Source organism: Canis lupus, chromosome 11 (genome assembly GCF_003254725.2).
Source record: "Canis lupus dingo isolate Sandy chromosome 11, ASM325472v2, whole genome shotgun sequence".
In the NCBI taxonomy this organism is placed as follows: Eukaryota; Metazoa; Chordata; class Mammalia; order Carnivora; family Canidae; genus Canis; species Canis lupus.
This window is the reverse complement of record NC_064253.1, coordinates 27,956,069-27,969,534: the sequence shown is the minus strand read 5'-3', so window position 1 is coordinate 27,969,534 and position 13,466 is coordinate 27,956,069. Positions and strand designations below refer to the sequence as shown.

At 36.4% G+C, this 13,466-nt stretch overlaps 1 long non-coding RNA gene across 3 annotated transcripts in view; it reads right to left on the bottom strand.

Moving 5' to 3' along the window:
- The window catches only part of LOC112650354 (uncharacterized), a 34,999-nt gene that overhangs the window by 8,252 nt on the left and 13,281 nt on the right, over positions 1-13,466 (bottom strand). Inside the window, exons 2-3 of one of the 3 annotated variants that reach the window (XR_003130115.3) lie at positions 10,049-10,180; positions 4,173-4,407 (exon numbers count right to left, since the gene is read on the bottom strand). This is a non-coding gene — a long non-coding RNA (uncharacterized LOC112650354). Of the gene's footprint in view, positions 1-4,172; positions 4,408-10,048; positions 10,181-13,466 lie in introns of those variants that run through there. The other 2 variants (XR_003130113.3, XR_003130114.3) reach the window with 2 other exon arrangements.

Below are 13,466 nucleotides of genomic sequence, written 5' to 3'. Positions count from 1 at the left end.
ATTAAATAAATTTACTTCAGCAATCATGATGGTCTTATATATTTGTTTGGTCTTTGGAATCTCTTTAGAACTAGTTGTAATTTCTCTCATTTCCTTCTTAATTCATCTGTTAAATGAAATCTTTGACACCTATCCATTTTATATTTTTGTAAGAATCATGAGTAAAGGTTTAAAAAACAACTATCTTGTAACAATATATTATGCAACAGTATACCCAAGGAATATGGCCCCTTTCTATTTATGGAAAATGAATGATGAGAAATCTAATCTCACCATGATAACAAGAACCTTATTCCCTCCTTGCCTCTGATTGGTTTGGAAGTAATTTTTCTAGTCAATGAGAAATAAAGGAGAAGGTTCTGAGAGAATTTGACATATCTGATAAGTAAACAAAAGGGAGTAAGGGACCACAAGTGGGAATAGGAAGTACCCTTTCTCTCTTGCCTTGAGATGTTGTCTTGTGAGTACAGGATGTTTGGAAATGAAAGCTGTCATCTTGCAATAATAGCAAAAGAAAACCAAAGAGAATTTCAGAGTGCCATATCTGAGAACTGACATTTATTGAACCTCTCAATCAATCAATCAATCAATCAACTCAGGAATTATTTCCTCCAGAGTTATTACATAAACTAATAATTCCTCAGTGTTTGAGCCATTTCAGTTAGTTATTTAGTTGCATGTATCTATAGGCATCCTAATAAATACATTCACAGATCCAGAAAGAAAAAGTACCCAGGATATCTGACACAGAGTGAGAGGTTGTATAATAAGTCATGTATTCAGTGGTAGCAGGCCTAGGCAGACAAAGGTCGTTGTGGTGAACGGACAAGGGAGAGTATTGAGAAACAATCTAGTAAGGTGGGATGTGATAGGATTAATGGTAGAAGAATTATCTGGAGTAGCAATTAACAAAGAAATGTTTATTTGTCCATTGTTGTAACTAAACTTCTAGTCCTTCTAGTATCAATTCCCTACCTCAAATCATATTACAGCAAAGCTAGACTAAAATCTAGATCTCCTATTTCCTGTTAGACATTTTCCTCAACTATAAAAAGTAATTACATATTCCACTTTGGCAGTGATCCATGCCTAATCATCATCTTTATCATTACTATTTATTGAAAGTTTACTACATTAGTAAATTTGATCAAAATAGTAAGTACATTATATTATTTAATTTATGTGACAACACCATGATTGAATGTGGTAGATTGTTGCAGTCCCAATGGATTTTTTAATCCCCGTATCCATGGCCTTGGATAGCCAATTCTCATACTAAGTTTGAGCTTGGCCAATGGAACATCATGACTTGCATTAGCCAGTGAGATTATAACATAACACAAAAAGAGGCTTGTAAAACGCTTCAGCATTGGAGCTTGCCCTATCTTTATACACTTGGGAATCTTGAGATTGTCACTATATGAATAAGCCCAAACTAGCCTACTAGCTACATTAGTACATTCAGCCTCATTACCTTGACTGACTGCCAGAACAAATTACCAGACAAGTGGCTATTGCAGACCAACTAGCCCTTGGCCCACCCTATAGCTAAATATAGCAATATGCATGAGTTCAGGTGAGGCCAGCAAGAAAACTGTTTAACTGAGCACAATCAAAATTGTCAACTCTCAAAAATAAATCACTTTTAAGCCATTAAATAATGGGCAAAAAACCTAACTGATACACTAGAGTATATAATATCAATGTCTCAATTTTACAGACAAGGAAAACCAAGACTCAAAAATCACCCAGGACCACATAGCTAGCAAGGGCTACATCTAGGATTTAAATCCAAGTCTATCTGAATTAAAAGCCCATGTCTTTGACAGCCAACTCCAAATAATATATTATGATTAAGCCAATAAATGCAAGGGACCTGCAATGTACCCCTAAAAGCTTCCTACATTGTAATCTCTCAATCTTGAATCTATCTCTTTAATCTACCAGTAAATGTGTATATCACTAGTCTATACCACTTCTTAAAGAAAAAACTCTGTGAATTAATGATCCACTGTGAAATGCTGCATTTCCATTGTTTTTCCTTTTTGTCCTGAATTCATATTTTTCAGACTTGTAGAGTTGGCCAATTTCTAGCAAACTAGGATTCTGTGAAAAATTCCATATTCTCTGTGACCTTGTGATTTCCATATACCTGGACATTTGCCTAGAATGTTTCCCCCACCTGGAATATCACTTTCATATCCCCCACTGCCCACTATTCTCACATAAAAAGACTTATTCTGATTCACTTCCAATCCCAAACTTCCCAAGCAGAGTGATTTCCTTTCCTCTGTGTTTTATGGTATTTTTATATACCTCTATCATTATGCTTACAACACTCTCATAATTGTCTCCTCCACTAGACACATTGCTTATTGAATCCTCAACATCTAGTATAGTATCTGGTATATAGCAGGTGCTAAATAAATTTTGCTAAATGAATGAATGAAATAATCAATCCATTATTCAAAAATAAAAATGTTCTCAACCCACTTCTTTAGTTTTATCTCAAAGAATGTCTTATCTCCCAACCTCAATTCAACCAAACTGAATTACTTCTCCATTCAGACTTTCCCACCTGTGGAAGAGATCAGCTAGTTATTTATTCATCAAATTCATTTTCTTTTTGCTATTCTCACTGGACTTACATTTCCCAGTATACCTTGTAGTTAAGTGTGGGCACATGACTAAGTTATACTTATTGGAATATAAGTAGAATCAATGTACCACTTTTAGAGACAGCCCACAAAAATTTTCCAAGTGTTTCCTTCTATTCTCTTTTCTTTTATCAGCTGAATGTAGATGAGTGCAGTGATCTTAGAGATGTGAGAGTAGATAAAAGCCAAAAGATGGAAAGAACTTGGTTGTTAAATCACCACTTATAGATAGTCACCTACTAAACAGGAATGTCCATTTTGGAAGCCAAAATTAAATCCCTATTCTGTGAAACCACTGAGATTGAGGATTTATCAATCATACCAGTAAATTTTGCCTTAACTAATTTACTGATGTAACTTTTCCCTATAGTCCCTCTATATCCTATGCTCTTGTTTTTAATACATCCACATTTGATCATACTTGTCTTTTGAGATAAAACTTTATCTATAATTTCCCTTCCTTTTCCTTCCAATTGACATTGTTCATCCTCTGAAATACTATTGCTTTATCTACATACCTCTTAGACATATGCAGTGTTCTGTTTGCACTATTGATATTTGTTTTTCTAATTTTAAACACACTAAAATGCATATACTCCATGACATGAACTTTGTCTAATTTATCTCCATTCCCCCCATAGCACTCCACATAGAGCCTTACAGATAAAGCAGACAGATAAGATGTTTTATCAAATAAGGATTTGTGCTCACTATGTTCATCATGCTTTCTTCTTCAAGTATATCTAGCTTTATCGTTCTAGGCAAAAACATTGACTTGTTTTTGTTTTAATTTTGGTCTTCCTTCTTTTTCTTACCTTTTCTTCTTCTTAATTATTTTCCCTTGACATTCCCTAAAGTGTTTTCAGTGCCATTTGATCTCTCTTGAGGGCCGATGAGCAGAATAACCCCACATCCAATATTCTCAATGTGGCTCATCAGTTTATTGGGCAACACTAACCACTGGGGGTTTGATGGCTCTTTATGGGAGATAGCACAGTGATTGCATCTTTTTTTCTCCAAACCCAAAATGTCTGTCATTTTGGAAAAAGTTAAATCATCTATTTTTGGTTGATGAAGTATGCATTAAGAGTTTTATAGAATAGAACCACTTCTAAGGGTTGGCTTCATCAACTTCATTTGGGCCACAGAGCCCTAATGGGAGTCATTTGAGGTTGGAAAAGCTAAAGGTAATAGGTTGGGGACTTCCTGAATTACACTGTAGACTGTAACATTTAGAAACAGAACTCAAAGCATTAAATTCTCTAGGAGGAGGAAGATTTAAATTCCTTTAGAGCATTTCATTTTCCCTTTTTGTCATTCTAATCCCTTAAATGGGAATGAATTTATGATAGTCTGTACCCAGTGGAAACCAGGTTTTAGTTTTCAATAATCTATACATCTAAGCCTTGCAAAGGCTTTCTGATTTTAGGTCATGAGCAGGAATAATGAACTCTTTTTTCCCTAAACAATATATAAGACCTATAAAAAAAAAACCCTCCAATTTTGATGTGAAAATAGAGGTTTATTTTTCATTTATGTGCTCTCCTCTCTTCCAAGTTTCCACCAGGCTCTACCGGGGACTGAAACAGAGATGCTATTGAATGGGAAACACAGAAACTAAATGACTGTCAACAGGCCACAGGAAGCAATGGAGTAGTGAAGTCAGATGCAGTAAGAGGTAGGTGGTGAGCAGGCTTGAATGCTAGTAGAGTTCAGTAAGTCTCAAGACAGGCAATTTGAAGTGGAACTGCTTGATAAATGGAAAAGAAATGCAGAATAGTGATTAGGAAATAGTTCCATGATTATGGTAGAAAAGTCCCAAAGTCTTCAGCTGAACCATATGCAACTAAAAAAGGAAAAGAGAAGCTGGAATATTGCTGGAAGAATACATGGTCTATCAAAGTAAAAACAACCTCTGAAGGTGTTTTGTTTTGTTTTGTTTATTTTGTTTTCAAGGAAAACCAAGTTCAAAAATCTTACCCTCTTTTTCTCTTTTTTGCATTGTTTCCCTATGACCCTTGCTTTCTTAACAGCAATCGGTCCAAAGTACTTCTGTGAAGAATACACTATAGTGAAAGCACTGTCATGAGGCTTGATTTTAATTTTATTTAAAAAATAAATAGAGCACCTCTGCTACTTAATCACCGACTCTGTGACCTCTGGCCAATACTCTCACTTCTCTGGACCTCAGCATCCCAAGGGTTATGTTGGTTGGTCACTAGAGTCATTTCTAGTTCTCAAGTTCTTGGATTCTCTGATTCTAGACTTCAAAGTCTTTTTCTACCCTCATTTACATTTTTTAGTGTCTGTTTATCACAGGTACAGCCAAGATGGACTTCTCAGATCTACCAATTCCTAGAATTCACCACCTAATAGAGAAAGCTTGCTTATGAGTCAGGAATCCATTGAGATTGATTGAGTTACTGGCTCTAACTTGGGAAAAGTTGGTATAAATTTTTTAGGTTGTTTCTCTGCCCTTGGGGAGCTGAACCTTCAAAGAATCTCAGGGTTGCCTAGGCACTGGAAATTTAAAAAGGTTAATACTTTTAGGTGAGACTCCGAGCTGATGAATTATTTATTATTTTCAATAGGTATAGCTCAAAATCAGCAAGATATGGTGTTTTACTTGTAAGAAAATAATATTTTTGGTTAGAGTGGCACAGGAGAGGTTGGTTTCACTGGGTGGAATTATCCTAGTCCACTGACCATGGTCCACAGTGAGAGGTGAAACTCTGTAGGCTCAAAAATGTGAGTTGGCAATGTGTCTAAGTCTCTACAGGGATATTAACCAGATTCCCAAAAATCACTACATAAACTTGGATATCAATAATACCAATTTATAGGTGCATATATTCTGGTCATGCAAGAGCATGACTATGAGTTATTTTCAAGATAAACATTAATAAATAATAGGACTATCATACATTACAATGGCAGAAATCACTCAGAGGCATAGTACACAGCTGACTTATGGGAAATACAGACTTGGAGAGTGAACGTACACCTGCTACTGAGATCATTCTCATTTTAATATAGGACCTGTGTGGATGAAATGAAACTCTCATATGCTGTTAGTAGAAACATAAAATATACCCATTTTGGAAACAGTTTGTCAATTTCTTAAAAAGTTAAACATATATTTACCATGTGATCCAGTCATTCCAATCCCTAAGTATTTACTCAAGATTTATATACTAATGTTTATAGCAACTTCATTTGCAATAGCCAAAACTGGAAGCAATCCAACTTTATCAAGTGTTTGGATAAGAAACTGTGGTATATCCATATGATGAAATACTCAGAAATAAAAAGGAATGAACTGTTAATACACACTACAACATAGATGAATTGCTAAATAATTATGCCGAGTGAAAGGAGCTGAAAAAAAAGGAACACCTATTGCATAATTCAATCCATACAAAATTCTATAAAATGCAAACTAATCTAAAAATGACAAAGAGTAGATCATTTGGTTGCCTGGAGACTTGGGAGATGGGAGCTGTGGGGCATGAGGAGGGTAGAAAGGAACAGCAGGAGGGAAGGATTATAAAAAGACACAAAAAAACTTAGGGGAATAGTACATATGTTCATTATCTCAATTGTGTTGGTGGTTTCACTGTTCATATTAAATGTACATAATTTATTATATGTTGATTATACTTTGGTAAAATGGTAAACACACACATAAAATAAAAGTTAAAGAGTAATCCCCCCCCCCCAAAAAAACAGGATCTCATTTAAATGTTGATACTTTTAATCTCCATTTTAGAGATGAGGACACAGATAGAATTGGGGATTTGGTAATGTCTCAGGATATCCTCTATCAAACTTGATGTACATTCACTGAGACCTGCTCCCTCCTTCCTGGGGATTGTTGACTTTGAGCACTCCTTTTCCTGCACATTTATGGTTAACCAATCTCCTTTGCTTTGATTCATTCATAGTTTAAATGTGTTAATACTATCAATAAAAATAGTCTCTCTATCCTGGAAATCACTCTACATCTTAGAGATGATTTCCTATATCTTTGTCCTTATTCATCAAGTGCCAATTTTCATCATCTAACATTTAAGGTAAATTCATATTTTCATTTTTTGTGTGTGGCAACTCAATGTGTCTTCCATGGACTGCATGTTTTGATCTCACCTAAATCAGTTGCTTATCTAAGGCAGATTAAGTGATGTCAAGCAAACTTTCACACTTGCAGTTCTCTCAGTGAATAAAAATAACATCCCAACAATAAGCATTATGGTGACCACTTTATTCTTTCTTTTTGTAATAAGATCTTGTTACTGAGCTGAGCTTTGCACTCAATAAGAGAAGATTGGCTCTTAAGAATTGAAGTCATCAATAAGTTTGATCTTATGATCTTGGAAACATTGGGGTGACTTACTTTAATTGGGAAAGAGATGCTACTGACATAAATCCAAACAAACTTACTGAGAGACAAATCATTAAAATAACCCAAATGCTTATATCCACAAACAAAAGAATCTGGGGATAAATAATTCTGCACTAAAGGGTAATAAACATTTAAGAGAAGTTACAAAAAAACATAGATGAAAGAAACAGCTTGTCCAAAAAATAGAATTGGCAAGCGAGCTTATTAAAGAAAAAAAAATGGTGAAGAAGTCAACTGCAAAATAGGAACTAAGATTGAAATAAAGATAAAAGTTAAACTGGTCATTTTCTTTTTTTCGTGTCTTTATTAATCTTTCTTGTTTGATATATAAAATCTGTGCTGCAACCGACTTCCAGATTACATTACTGAGAGTAATAAAATGGCATATACCTCTCTGGGCTCATCATATATCACCAAATTCATCAATAAAAGTGACTAGTATAGTAGCAATAATATGGCAGCAGTAAGAAAAAGATATTTATTCAGATGAACAGAAAATGGGACTCTGATACCAATTTTACCACTAGCTTATTGTACTAAAATGTATATATTTCAATAGTATATATGTACACTATATATATGTATATTATATAAGTATTGTTCTTATCCTAACTATATCAGAATCCCTTTCAGATGCTAAAGAGTGACTTTTTCTTCAGACCACTATTAAAAACATATCATCACTATTAATACACATATATTATTACATATCACATATATAATTATGTATAAAATTGAGTCTAAAACTGCCTTAAAGCAGGGTATACCTACTGACTCGGGTTAGGTTTGGAGGAAAGATGTTAAAAAGACAAAACAGCTATCTCGGCTAACTGCTTAGTATAAAGAAGAACTCCATGGACACCCCAATCCTGTGAGACTATTTTACACTTAGGTTGAGACAAAGTCAAAGGAGCTGGATGATTTTGCTTTTTTGAGATTTCAAGGCCACCCATTTCCAGTCTAGGTAGGTGAAGTTAAGTGGATGCCTGTGCTAGCTGAACAGAGTACTCTACTGTGGACAGGGCTGGAAATACAGTGATTTATTCTTCCTCTTCGTTTTCCCCTTTTCTAATTTTCATGAAGACTCTCACCTTCAGTTACCATTAGCTTTGCCACTTCAGCCAGGCAAGAAGCAGCACTATCACTCAGATTAACTCTTTCTGAAATTGTGCCATAGTCCTGGAGACACATGTTGGCCAGAGAAATCTGTGAAGTCCCCTCAGCAAAATAAATACAAACCATCTGAGAATAAGGCATTTGCACATGGGAAACATGCATGTGTGCTCTTCCCTCTCTTGGGGACTCACCTTTTCCTGATCGTTCCCCTAAATTCTGAGAATACCTCAGAGAAGCTACCTGTGTACCTATCATAGCCCTGAATAAATGTAGACTAAAGTAATCTGTTTAGCTCTGGTCTCAACCTGTAATAATTTGAGGAAGCACTCTTTGCGAAATTCTCCTAGTAATATATAGTAACTATAGTCCCTGAGGATCTTGGAGAATCTGAGTGGAAACTGGAAGCATCAAGTTCACTACTGATATCCCTGGAAACACCATGGGGAAGCATTGAACTTGCACTTGGAGGGTCCCAGCTTACAGAAGATGCTGACTGGGTGTGTGTAGGCTATGGGCCTGCCACAAGGCAGCAGGAGCCTCCCCCAGGATCTATTTGTGAGCTGTTCTGTTAACTTGCACTCATTGCTGTACAGCTTCTCGAGGATTCTCAGCACTGCCTAGAACCAAATGGTATTTAAAGTACTCTTGGGATCTTTGGTTGGGCAATGAACCTTATCTTTGATTGCAAAGGATGGATCTTCATCAGCACTGCTGAGCCAATTCTCCTTTCCTGCCTGAGGAGGCAGAGATGAACCTATGGGGTTCAGATTCCACATGTGAGGATGCTACTTCCCCAAAAAGGGCAGATGTGTTGTCATTTTATTGTCATCACAAGAACTGGAGAAAAAGAACATCTTTTTTTTCCCTTCCAGAAGTGTTTGTTGTAGCAACATATTTGGAAGCTGTCCATGAATCTGCTGACTTCTTCCATCAGAGAGGAAATTCCTGCCCCCTCCAGACTCATCTTCTATCATTTTCACCTAGCCATTCTCATCTAACTACAGCCATGCTGTTAATATCTCCTGTAGATCTCATGCTTTGTTATTCTATATAGCATTTGTCACAGCTTCATAGTATATATATTTTTTTCATTGTATGTATCCTCTAGTTAGAGTGTAAGTTTCATAAGAGCAGGGATTTTATCTGTTTTATTTCTGCTCTATTTCAAGCATCTAGAACAATACCTGGTATATAGTCAGCATCCAAGAAATATTTGTTGAAAGAAACAATGAGTGAATCTCAATTTGAGTTTCCAGTGTGGTGCATTGATCAAAATCAGCAGTTCCTTCAGAATCACTTGGAGGATCTTAGATTCCTGGACTCTGCCCAGATCTACTATTGGAGGAAATCTGCTTCCAGGATTCTACCCCAGATTTTGATTTAGTAAAATCAAAATATCAGAGGGAAAATGTTCAGGAATCTGTATTTTTAGTAAGCCTTCTAGTGTTTCTTATGTGTAGTCAGGCCTAAGAAACTGTGTTCTAGGCCACAGTTTCAGGAATATGAGAGGAAATGTAAAGTCAGCATGTGGATGTTGAGGTCAGCTTGGATTTGATGCCCAGCTTTGCCATTTACTTGCCATGTAGATTGCTAAATCTTTCTGAGCCTCAGCTTCCTTATGCTTAATAAATGAGAAAATACCAATATCATAAAATATTGTAAATTCCAGATTTGGGGGCCATGTAAGAGTCAGAAAAAGAGCTTAGCTTTACCATGGGGACATTCCATGGAGGTTGTAGGTGTAGGGTTAGGACTATAGAACATTAGCACCAGCACTACTATAAAATCCTAGAGTATCAGCCCAGGGGTGGAGCACAGATTATCAGAACCCCTCTGTTTATAAAATCCATACCATGGAGGACAGAAGACTTACAGATAGATGGAGTTAGGCCTGAATCAGGCAGGGGCTTAACAGTTGAACCATCTGGATGGCTCTTCTTCATCAACTACTCAGGCTATGGAATAAGATCCTCCGGCATACTTGCCCAAGGCTGTGTTATTTGAGCTGGAACATAGTGCAGGAAAAGAACATTGTTTCAAACTTAATTCACAATCTCAACATATCTTTCTTCTGAGTTGGAAAGCCTCAGGAAGCATTTCATTTTTTATTACTATTTGATAGAAAGTCTCTATGAAATCTGTTCAGCAGATTATTGGAGGTGTGATCACCCCTGTTTAGCCAGTAATGGCAACAGTATTAAGTGCAACTAATGCATTTGGTATTAGTGAATATAACACCAATGTAATTCCATAGCAATCCTCACATTATTTTCTATTAAAATTCCATTGGATTTCCATATATCGAGCCTTACTTAGTACAGTCTCACAGGTACAGATATTATAGATATATTTATTTCTATGAATACATGGGGTAAAAAAGAGTCTGGCTTGCTTCCTGCTAGTGTGTTTTTTCCCATTATTAATCTTATGTGCTACATATTGCAATTCATATTTGTGCAGTGAGCTGTTTCTGGTTCATTGACTTCCTTAAGGAATTAGGGGTGAGGGGAAGTGCCTTCTAAAAAAGGGTGAGTGAGTATGTCCTGTCACTCACAAAGTAGACTGCAGTGGTGCATCAGTTACTGGTTATTTGTTAGCAACTGTATTAACCATGCCCTACATGGTTTGCCTTTTATCCCACTGCAGTATAGCTCAACTACACACTGGGCACCTAGATATGTTATCTGAATTTTTTTAAAAACTGTGCCTACATGAGAAATTACTAGAGATCAGAAAAATACATTTCTAGTGACCCAATTTGAAACCAGCAATTAATTAACTATGCATAGAAATGTCACTTAAAGAAAAGTCTTTGTCAATACGCTGAAATTTCTTCTACAGATTTGTGATTAACTGCTAATTATAGACTAATTACCCTCTTTGTTATCATCGAGGATCTTAAGCATTGACGCAGAAACTATAAATGATGCCACGGAGACAAGTGTGGATATAATATGCTTCCATATTGCCTAATGTGCTTGCTTCACCACATAAGCAAAGATAAAAGGAGGAAGACTGCCCCCCCACTACCACCCCACCCCGTTACTCCAGGAGCAAAGCTAGCAGCCTGAGAATCCTGGTGTGAAAATGAAGTGATGGAATTTTCAGCAACCAGGAAAGTGACTCTGGTGGACTTCTGATTTTACTTCAAAGAAAACTTTAAGGTGATTGGTAAGAGGGAGAAAATGGGCTTTGTTTCTAGGTAGCAGCTTTGAGATAAATCCTGGAAGCAACTGGCTTGAAGCAGTATCTGTGTGTGTGTGTGTGTGTGTGTGTGTGTGTGTGTGTGTGTGTGAGAGAGAGAGAGAGAGAGAGAAGAGAGAGAGACAGAAACAGAGATACAGGGACAGAGAGACAATGCTCTTGTGTGTTTGAGAGCCTGTCTACCAATGAAAGAGAAAGAATACTTTGTTTCTTCAAAAAATGAAATGGAAAAGTTCAATAGAACAGAAGATAATGTTATTGCTACTGAGGGAAGGAGTCAATCCTATTTGGTGGCTGCTTTCTAGTTACTTGCAAGCTACCTTGATAGATCTAATCTCACTACTCTACAGATACACTTCCTTTTCTATAGTAAATAACACCATCAGCCACTTCTGCTCAAGTTTTATTATCACTGTAAACCTGAAAGTCACTTCTTGTGTTGTTTAAGACAACTAGAAAGACAAAGTACCCAACCAAGTTGTGTTTGACCCAAGAAAGCAAAAAACCTTCAACCTCCCTTGGCTCTCAAAAGAAGGTATTGAAACTTCTGGTAAAAAATATATACCTGTCCATTAATGTAGTAGGGAGGAGAGTCAGGTGCCATCCACCAGAATATAAGTTTCCATAATCATAGGTTTTCTAAGGTCTGTTTTATATGCCCAATACCCAGTGCAGTTGCTTGTATATAAGGAAAATGTACAATAAGTGTTTTTGGAATAAATGTACTGTCCTGTTTTTTGGTCTGATGTTTCTGCTGAGTTCCATCATTCAAGGGAATTTTTGTTTCATCTACAACAAAAATTTCTATTCTCTCTCTCTCTCTTTCTTTCTCTCCCCTCTCCCTTTTCCTCCCTCTCTCTCTCCCTCTTCCTCTCCCTCTCTCTGTCCCTCTCTTCTCATTTGCACACACACACACACATACCACACACAATCCCAGCTGCTATAACATAGAAATTACACGGGATCCCTGGGTGGTTCAGCGGTTTAGCACCTGCCTTCGGCCCAGGGCGTGATCCTGGGTTCCCGGGATTGAGTCCCACATCAGGCTCCCTGCATGGAGCCTGTTTCTCCCTCTGCCTGTGTCTGCCTTTCTCTCTCTCTCTGTGTCTCTCATGAATAAATAAATAAAATCTTAAAAAAAAACATAGAAATTACACTGTAGCTTTATCTAGAACTCACAATTATTTTACTGTTGTTTTGACATGAAAATATATGAAGTCTTAAAAAGAATAATTATCATAATAATGTATGAAGAGCAGTCAAAGAAAGGAGTACCTAAAGAATTAACATCTAAGAAAGAAACTTAGAGCCTCTTTCCCCAGATGGTCACTATTTATTCTGCTCAAAATATTGTAAGATTATATTTCCTTGTTGTTTCCACCCATCAGCTGGACATTTTGCAAGTATTCAAGGGATATTTAAAGGAATATTTAAGGATATTGTGGCTTGTAGCTACAAACTCTGTGCTTTCTTTCTTTCTGCCAAATAAATAAAGTCTTTTTAAACAGACAAATAAATAAAAATTATTTCTTACTTGTATATACATACTTGTCTTTGCACTCTTCTCAGAGCCAGAACACTTAGAATATTAAATGTGGAAACCCCTCTGATGAGACTCTTCAGAATATAAGGCCCAGAAGCCCCCTCAATTCCCAGGCTAATCTCAGATCTTCCTTGTCTCTATTATCTGCTTACTCATTTTATTTCCACAAGAATTGAACAACAGAAATTTTACTATTATAATTTGGAGGTATAAAATGGTGCTTCTATGAAATTATTAATCATCATAACCAATTCTTCAAGGATACTATTTAAGACATAGAATGCACAGGCTGTTGTGAGCCTAAATGTGCCTATTTAATGCAGGCAAATGATATAATTCCTACCGAAGTTTAAAAGAAAGTACCTGTGATGTGATGAGCACCGGGTGTTATATACAACTGATAAATTATTGAACACTACATCTGAAACTAAGCACTTAGTTTTACTATATGTTGGCTAGTTGAATTTAAATTTAAAAGAATATAAGAAAGGTGCTGGATAAGTCAAGGATTTTCCCACTAGAAGCATATACAAAGTTGATGTGG